This window comes from Mytilus galloprovincialis, chromosome 2 (genome assembly GCF_965363235.1).
Source record: "Mytilus galloprovincialis chromosome 2, xbMytGall1.hap1.1, whole genome shotgun sequence".
NCBI classification, from domain to species: Eukaryota; Metazoa; Mollusca; class Bivalvia; order Mytilida; family Mytilidae; genus Mytilus; species Mytilus galloprovincialis.
The window spans coordinates 73,067,602-73,075,098 of NC_134839.1; the positions used below are offsets into that span (position 1 = coordinate 73,067,602).

The 7,497-nt window shown below is 32.2% G+C and overlaps 1 long non-coding RNA gene across 1 annotated transcript; it reads right to left on the reverse strand.

Annotated features, from left to right (window-relative positions):
• Window positions 1–609: 609 nt before the first annotated feature.
• On the reverse strand, window positions 610–5,097 carry LOC143064344 (uncharacterized). Its single transcript, XR_012975227.1, has 3 exons — window positions 5,008–5,097; window positions 2,279–2,429; window positions 610–1,042 (listed from the first exon to the last, which is right to left on the reverse strand). It is a non-coding gene; the product is annotated as an uncharacterized LOC143064344 (long non-coding RNA).
• Between the last annotated feature and the right edge of the window lie 2,400 nt (window positions 5,098–7,497).

Sequence of the window (7,497 nt, forward strand, 5' to 3'; positions counted from 1 at the left end):
TACTTTGATTAAGATTTTTTATTTAGGTCTGTCTAATCAGTGTTAGACGTATTCTTGTCTTTCATTTTTGCTAATGTGCTTTGTCTATATGCCTTTTGGTGTTACTTCGAAAACTTGTTATTGTACTATAGTAAATTTGTGTATTCTTGTTTTCAATTTTTGCTTATATACTTGGTCTATATTCCATTGTGTGCTTCTTTGTTACATAAATATTGCTTTGGTGATTAAGATTATAACACAATGTTGACTGCTGTATTTTTGACATTTTTACCTATTATGTCTGTTTGTTTTGTTCACGCATCGTTGTCAATTTAATGGAATTTAATGCCACTGTAATACTAGTGAGAGGTTAAGTTAGCTTAAAAAAACAGGTTCAATCCACCATTTTCAAGAAAATGTCTGTACCAAGTCAGGAATATGACAGTTGTTATCCATCCGTTTGATGTGTTTGAGCTTTTGATTTTGCCATTTGATTATTGACTTTCCGTTTCGAATTTTCCTCGAAGTTTGTTCTTTTTGTGATTTCACTTTTTAATAGGTAAATATAACGTACGAGAATAGCCACTAATGCATAACCCAACAGAAAAAAAAACCATTTTACAATTTATTAATAATAATAAAATTATTTCGGAATAACATTTTTTCAATTAAGCATTTAATATATTCTACAAATAATATAATTTACAAATAAAAAAACATTTTGAGGTTTTTAATTTAAATATGACAGTTTGCAATTTAATTCAAGGTACTATAATTTTTAAAATGCTTTTTAATGCAAATTAATTAAAAATGAACGTCATTGCTCGTACTAGGAAAATTTAACACATTATTGTTTGATTTTTCCGTATAACAAGATACGTTCTCCTATTCTAAATAGGGTTCTGTTCTTGTTATACTCTCACTTGATGGTCAGCTCTATTATAACCTATGATACGACAGGCCTGGCTATATGTAGGTAGTAGGTGAACTGACAAACCAGAATATAATGGCGGCAATGTTGCTTCTTGAGGTAATGATTCCAAAGTAAATATACGTTCATCACCTGAAATAAGAACAAAACTCGCACCATGGTAAACTATGTATAGTATAATACATGACAGCGGTAGATGAACTAGCAAATCTGATTGTGTTGTCAATTTGATGGTAAAAATCATTCCAAACCTTAGTAGCAAGAAAAATAGTCTGACGGCAAAAGACTTTTTTATATCATTATGTTACATGTTACTATAAATGCGTCTTGTATATATTTCCTTTTATATAATAGTTACAAAGTGTTAATGGATTAAAACAACAATAGTTCACCGCTGTTCAAATCTTACAAATCGACCAAGTGTCAAGTCAAACCAAGGTTACACATGAACTCGAAGCTTAAATTAGACAGATACCGGATGTGTCGATAGAGTAAGCGTCTCCTGCTATGCATGCACCACTAGTCATTCTTACACGAAGTCAAAATATTACCCTACCATACCACGAAACTGCTTCCTAAAGATATCAGAAAACCCGTCGCTAGTAGTTTCGATACCGACAAAACATATATGAAAAACAATTAAGTTCGTGATGGTGAACTAACGTAAAGCTGATGTACATGTACATTTAGGTCGTGCTTCCTCCTAGCTCTGCTGGAATTATGTTTTTTTGTGTGAGGAACCGAGGGGGTATTACACATGTAAGTATGTTCATATAGTGTGAGCATTTACAAGGGTAACGAATTAATTGAGATATATAAACGCCATACGATGGGACATACGTGCATGTTACTGCTAATATGGGAAGTTAATAAACGGACAGTTGTAATTATCACATTTGCCATATATTCTAGTTTGAAAAAATCAAGATATGGAGAAAAAAGTCTACTTTTAGTAATATCCACTGGGGTATATTGGATGTAAAATTAAATTAAAATATAATAGGTTATCGAATGACAGAGCATCGTCATTATATCTGACAGTAAAATCAAAGAACATGGTACAAGATACACAGTCGATAATAAAGGTCTTATTTTCATAAGGCTAATGTGGTCAAATAGACTAGATCTCCGGGCTAATTTTTTTTATAGAGCTGACATTTAAGTGGTGCGTCATTGATGCTCCAGCACACCAGTTAAAAAGTTCTGCAGTTAATGTTGGAGATCAAAAATACAATTGCAGGTTACAGCTATGAGTTATAAGTCTTATTACTTTTTTTCTATGAAATGCATAAAAGTGGTACCCAATTGAAAAAAAAAATGATATTGAACGACCAGTTCAGACAAATTTTGCTGTAATAATTAAATTACCAGGATTGCTGGTCGATCTACAGTTCCCACAAGCTGACTTTATACAGTAATACAATAACAGGCTAGGAATGTCACTAATGCTAGGCCAAAGATGACTGTTGCCACAATGATTGCCTGGAGTGTTGAAATGCAATGCCAAAATCTTTAATATCTGTAAAAAAAAATATGCAAGTAAGGAAATATTTTATAATTACAGATTTGTAGAAAAAAAAGAGAGTCAAACATATCACGCTCAAATAAAAAAAAACATTTAAAAGGCTAAATCAAGTACAATGTAGTAAAGCATCAAAGTACTGATGGAACGAAGAAGTTAAATACCCGTAACAAGAGCATTATCAGACCTGTGTGTGAATAAAATTCATAATAATATTGTAAGACTTTGATAGAAAAAGCCTTCTGGATTTGACTAGCATCATTTCTCTGCCTCGCCTGAATAATTTCATGACAAAATTCTCTATTAAATGACATATTCGTACGACGAATCAATCACTACCATTTACCTACGTGTGATTTCCCTTTCTAGACCACGTCAAACCCATGAAAGAGATTACAGATCTGAGATTACTCGCAGTTACTGATAGCTAGTTCAAAGCTAATAACAACTAATATAAAAAATCATGCATCTAAGAATAAATTATCAATGAGTACAGATCCAACATCCAATAAATAAAAGACGTCTTAAACAGTCAGAGAAAAACACGACCTTGTGTAAGGCCAATACGCAGGAGTCGACAGATGGTAGATCTATTAAAGTGCATATGTTACATAACAATAATATTTAGTTTACTTTTCATTTACTGTTAATACAATCAATATTAATACCAATAAAAACAATATTCAAAGATCTAATGACAGTCTAAAGGATCGGTAAGTTTACTAGGACCGTTTCTAAATTTTCGGGCACGGTAAACAACATGTCCGTATAAATGAGGATGTGCTACCCCGTTTGAAATACATTTTTTACTGATACAACCTACTTTCAAAACGTTATCTTTATATCTATGAAGGAATTTAGTGAAAGTTTTAAGTAATTTGTGGTCACGAAATCCCTGACTTTATAATTTACCAGTAATACATAATATACATGTAACGATTGTTAAAGTCTAAAAGGTCACAACAGACACGGGCATAGCGAACGAGGTGTGAAATATAAACACCGTAAGATGGTGCCAAAGGAACATCACCATCTGAAAAAGGAAAATTAACAATAGAACGAATAATCGTCCCTTTTGTCGTAAATGTAAGTGCGGATTTTCCCGTGTAAAACTGAAATATCTAAATTGAGAAAGGACAGTTCTTAGCGTTTACATTTGATTTATTTATGTAAGTTCCTTTCGGTAAATTTAGGCAGTATATTTAGAAAATTCTTGATTATATAACGAAAAAATATTATCAAGATAAGATTAAGTGTTGTTGAATTTATCTATTTAATCCAATTTAGACGGGTTTTCAATGAGTTTGGTCATAAACTGTGATTCATAACAGTACAAAACGAGCCTGCTAATAAAGGGGCGCAGTTGGTGACAATAGAACTACCTACAATCTGTCAAACACTATTGTACGAAACGTACATGAATATTATAAAGGGAGAAAATTAATAGCTTTTAAAAATTATTTCATATTTGGTTCTGCTTGTATTAAAACAAAGATGGATTGACTTTAGAAATCTACGAGAAAACTTCTATTATCGATTTTTATTGTTTATAACAGTTACTTAAGAATAGTAAATGATAGAGTTAGATTGTTAGTAATTATAATTGGATATTCCGACTTACTCAGGGTCAGAGGTTAGTAGTCGCTTAATTATGACCTTGAACACTATTTTGAATATAACACAAAATACGTAATAAGTATGGAGTACATGTATTTAATGAATGTAAATGTTCTACATGACAATGCAAATTTATTTAAATCCTACATTAGGTTGAGTCACAAGTGGCCATCCCAACCCCATTTATTAAGAACGTTTAACTTGTTAAGATTTCTCTCCCTTAGCCATGCATTGTCTTGTTTCAGATGTCAAAAAGGATAAATAGAGTGAGATTCTTCAGTGCATTTCCGTCCCTGTAATTTGATGATAGTGAAATATCTTGGAAATAGTTAAGATCATCGTTTAACTTTTATATTTTCTTGTTTTATTTGTCAGGAACAATTGAGCATGGGATAGGATAAGTCTACAGGGTTATTCTATTCACTTGGTTTTTTTTTAAATGCTTTTAAAAATATCTTAAAATAGTTTGAGACCTATCCAAACAGTGGTTACAGTTCTCAGGTTTGCAAGCAAACTCTGAAGATGTCTTATTTGCCGGGCGTTCAGCTTGGGAACTTTATAATATCTAAAATATAATCACATCTTTTTATATGTTTAGATATATAGTTCGACGTTTCTTATCTCATCAAAATATTTATTTATTTGATACTGTATTTACGCAAAATGTCGACATGTTATTATTGATAACAACAATATTCGTGTGCACATGCATGTACTACAAATGTATCATAACTCCTTACAAAGACATTACTTGAATATCAAAAGCATATTTAAATAACTTGAATAATATGTGTATGTGCAGCGTATTTCAAATCTTCTGTTTGTGAAACATTCTTTATATTTGCGCTGTTTATCAATTTCGATTATTCACTTCTTAAGTGTCACTATTGAATATGAATTATCAATTAATGTTATATTATCATTTTCAACGAAAACAAATTGGTGAAAAACGTCTTACCTGAGTGTTTACCTGTTTGTTGGGTCATATTACAAAATGAACGAACTATTTTTTGTCTTCAGGATATCTAATACGTACAGTAAAACTTTGAAAAACAACAGTGAAATAGGAAATGAAATAGGGTGAAAAAAATCAAGACTTTTCAGTAGCCCCTTTACTACATATGGTTAGATTTCTTCAAAACGAATTCAGTAATTAAAACAAAATTCATAAGATTCGACATTTATCGTACTAACGTCTCGTTAAATGTACAATTATGTGAGAGAATTTAATGAAGTTTAAAGAAACAGAATCGTCAAACTGTCCGTATCGTGATGCTTTCGGAGACGTCTTTGAAAACGATAAACCACAGAGTGACAGACTAACCTCACGGTTCTTTATATTATATATATTTATTTAGAAACTACCCCTTTACAACGGGGGCACTTGCGGACGGGGTATCCACAAATGCGTCTAACAACATATGCAATGAATATAAACAGACAAGTAAAAATATTCATAAAACATTTTCAGACTTAAAATTGGTACATTGTAAAATAAGACATCATCTTTACATAAGAAAAATAAACATTTTGTACAGCATAAATAATATGAACTAAACTAAAAGTAACGTACAAAATGGCATTTAAAGTTTAGGTTCCAAAACCAATTGTCTCTTAGAGTACATTTTACTGAACATCTTTTTACTTAAAGTCATAAGAAACCTCAAATTAAAAAAATAATGCATATGTTTTTTTATAACTCAATGGATAGTTTTCATTATAAAACTTATGTACATATACTTTTTTTCTGAAGAAAATTCTTTAATTTATTCATATTTAGAAGAGGTTTACTTTATTTTAATTGCTTCCTTCCAGGAATTCCCCCGACATATTTTCCGTATGCAAAGTGACCTCAGTGTGACCCATCTCGTAAAAATCCGGTGATCGCAATACGCATGGATGTCCTTAAAATAAACTATTATCTGAATTTACATGTTAAACACGTTCTCAATTTCCATGCTTTTTTGTTGATTTTTTGTTGATTGTTGACAAACAGGTGACAATCATTAAACTTCGGCTTCAAAACACGAACTTTAATTACCTACCATATTTTCACAACAACACTGACCGATTGAAAAAAAAATTGACGATTAATTTATACGAAATTTATGCGAAAAAAATGAAAATTATTGAACAGAAGACTAAGTTTATGATGTTTGTATGCATTGGTTCAAGAATTGAAAAAACATTATTTTTCACCGGTCACTCGTTTCTTATGACTTTAAACTGTCCAAAGTTTTACTAATGTAGGGATCAACCTGATAAAAGCAATCACCAACCAGTATTTGTATGTTATCGTTAGACGATAACTCTGTGAAGCAGAGGCCCGGGAAAGTAAAACTTAGATATTCATTTATATCAGTTATGTATTTATTACGGATTGAGGAGAAGCCAGAACACTCTAATAGGAAATATTCAATAGACTCTTCGGAATTAAATAAACACATTTGGCAAGTGAGACTCTCGCTAAGATTCATCCTATACAAGACTTTGTTTACAGAAAAACAATTTGTTCGTATTAACAGTTTGAGTCTTGCAGACTTAAAGTCCAGCAAGTTCGTCAGATATGGTTGCCTTCCTTGTGCAAAGTTAAATTTTGAGAAAATATTTAGACTACTTTTATCATTTATTACTTGATATTGCCATCTCCGGACAAACCTTCCAAGAAACTGTTTGAATATATAAGAGTTGACATTCGAGTTATAAAACTGATCCAGACCAACCATATTGAATAAATTGATCATATATTGTGGATAGTCCCATCCCCTTTGAGGCTTTAAGGACTTGAGCTCTTCAAATACAATTCGGCATAATTTACTTGAGTCAAGGCCTTGAATCCTAGCAAAATAAGACACCCTTTGTCTATCAAGAAAATTGTTTATTGGCTCCCATCCCAAATCTAGGAATAAAGCAGAATTTGGAATATTCATCTTAGTATTAAAAATCCGTTTCGCGGTTTTATATTGCCATGTTTCAAGTATATGTTGACTAGAAGCGGATGACGGTAGCCATACGGCACACCCGTGTGCTAGAGAAGGACGGATGACCGAGTTCCAGAGAGCATCCCCAAAAGATATGCAATTAAAAGATCCGTGTTAATTAAGTAGCTTAGTCATATAATTCAGTTTGCGCTCGAAAGTATCTTCAAGGAAGCTATTAAACCAAGAGTTCCAAATGGTGCAGTTGAAATCATCCCTTCGTAAATTTTATGGACGCCATCACGAGTTGGTTGATCGTTATGGAATAACCGTTTCACAAATGATATTGAATATGTTCCTTACGTCGTAACTACACCCCATTCCCTTTCATGAATGTGACCTACCGAATTAGACTATTTACCGGATTTGTAATCACATAAGCAACACGACGGTGCCACATGTGGAGCAGGATCTGCTTACCCTTCCGGAGCACCTGAGATCACCCCTAGTTTTTTGTGGGGTTCGTGTTG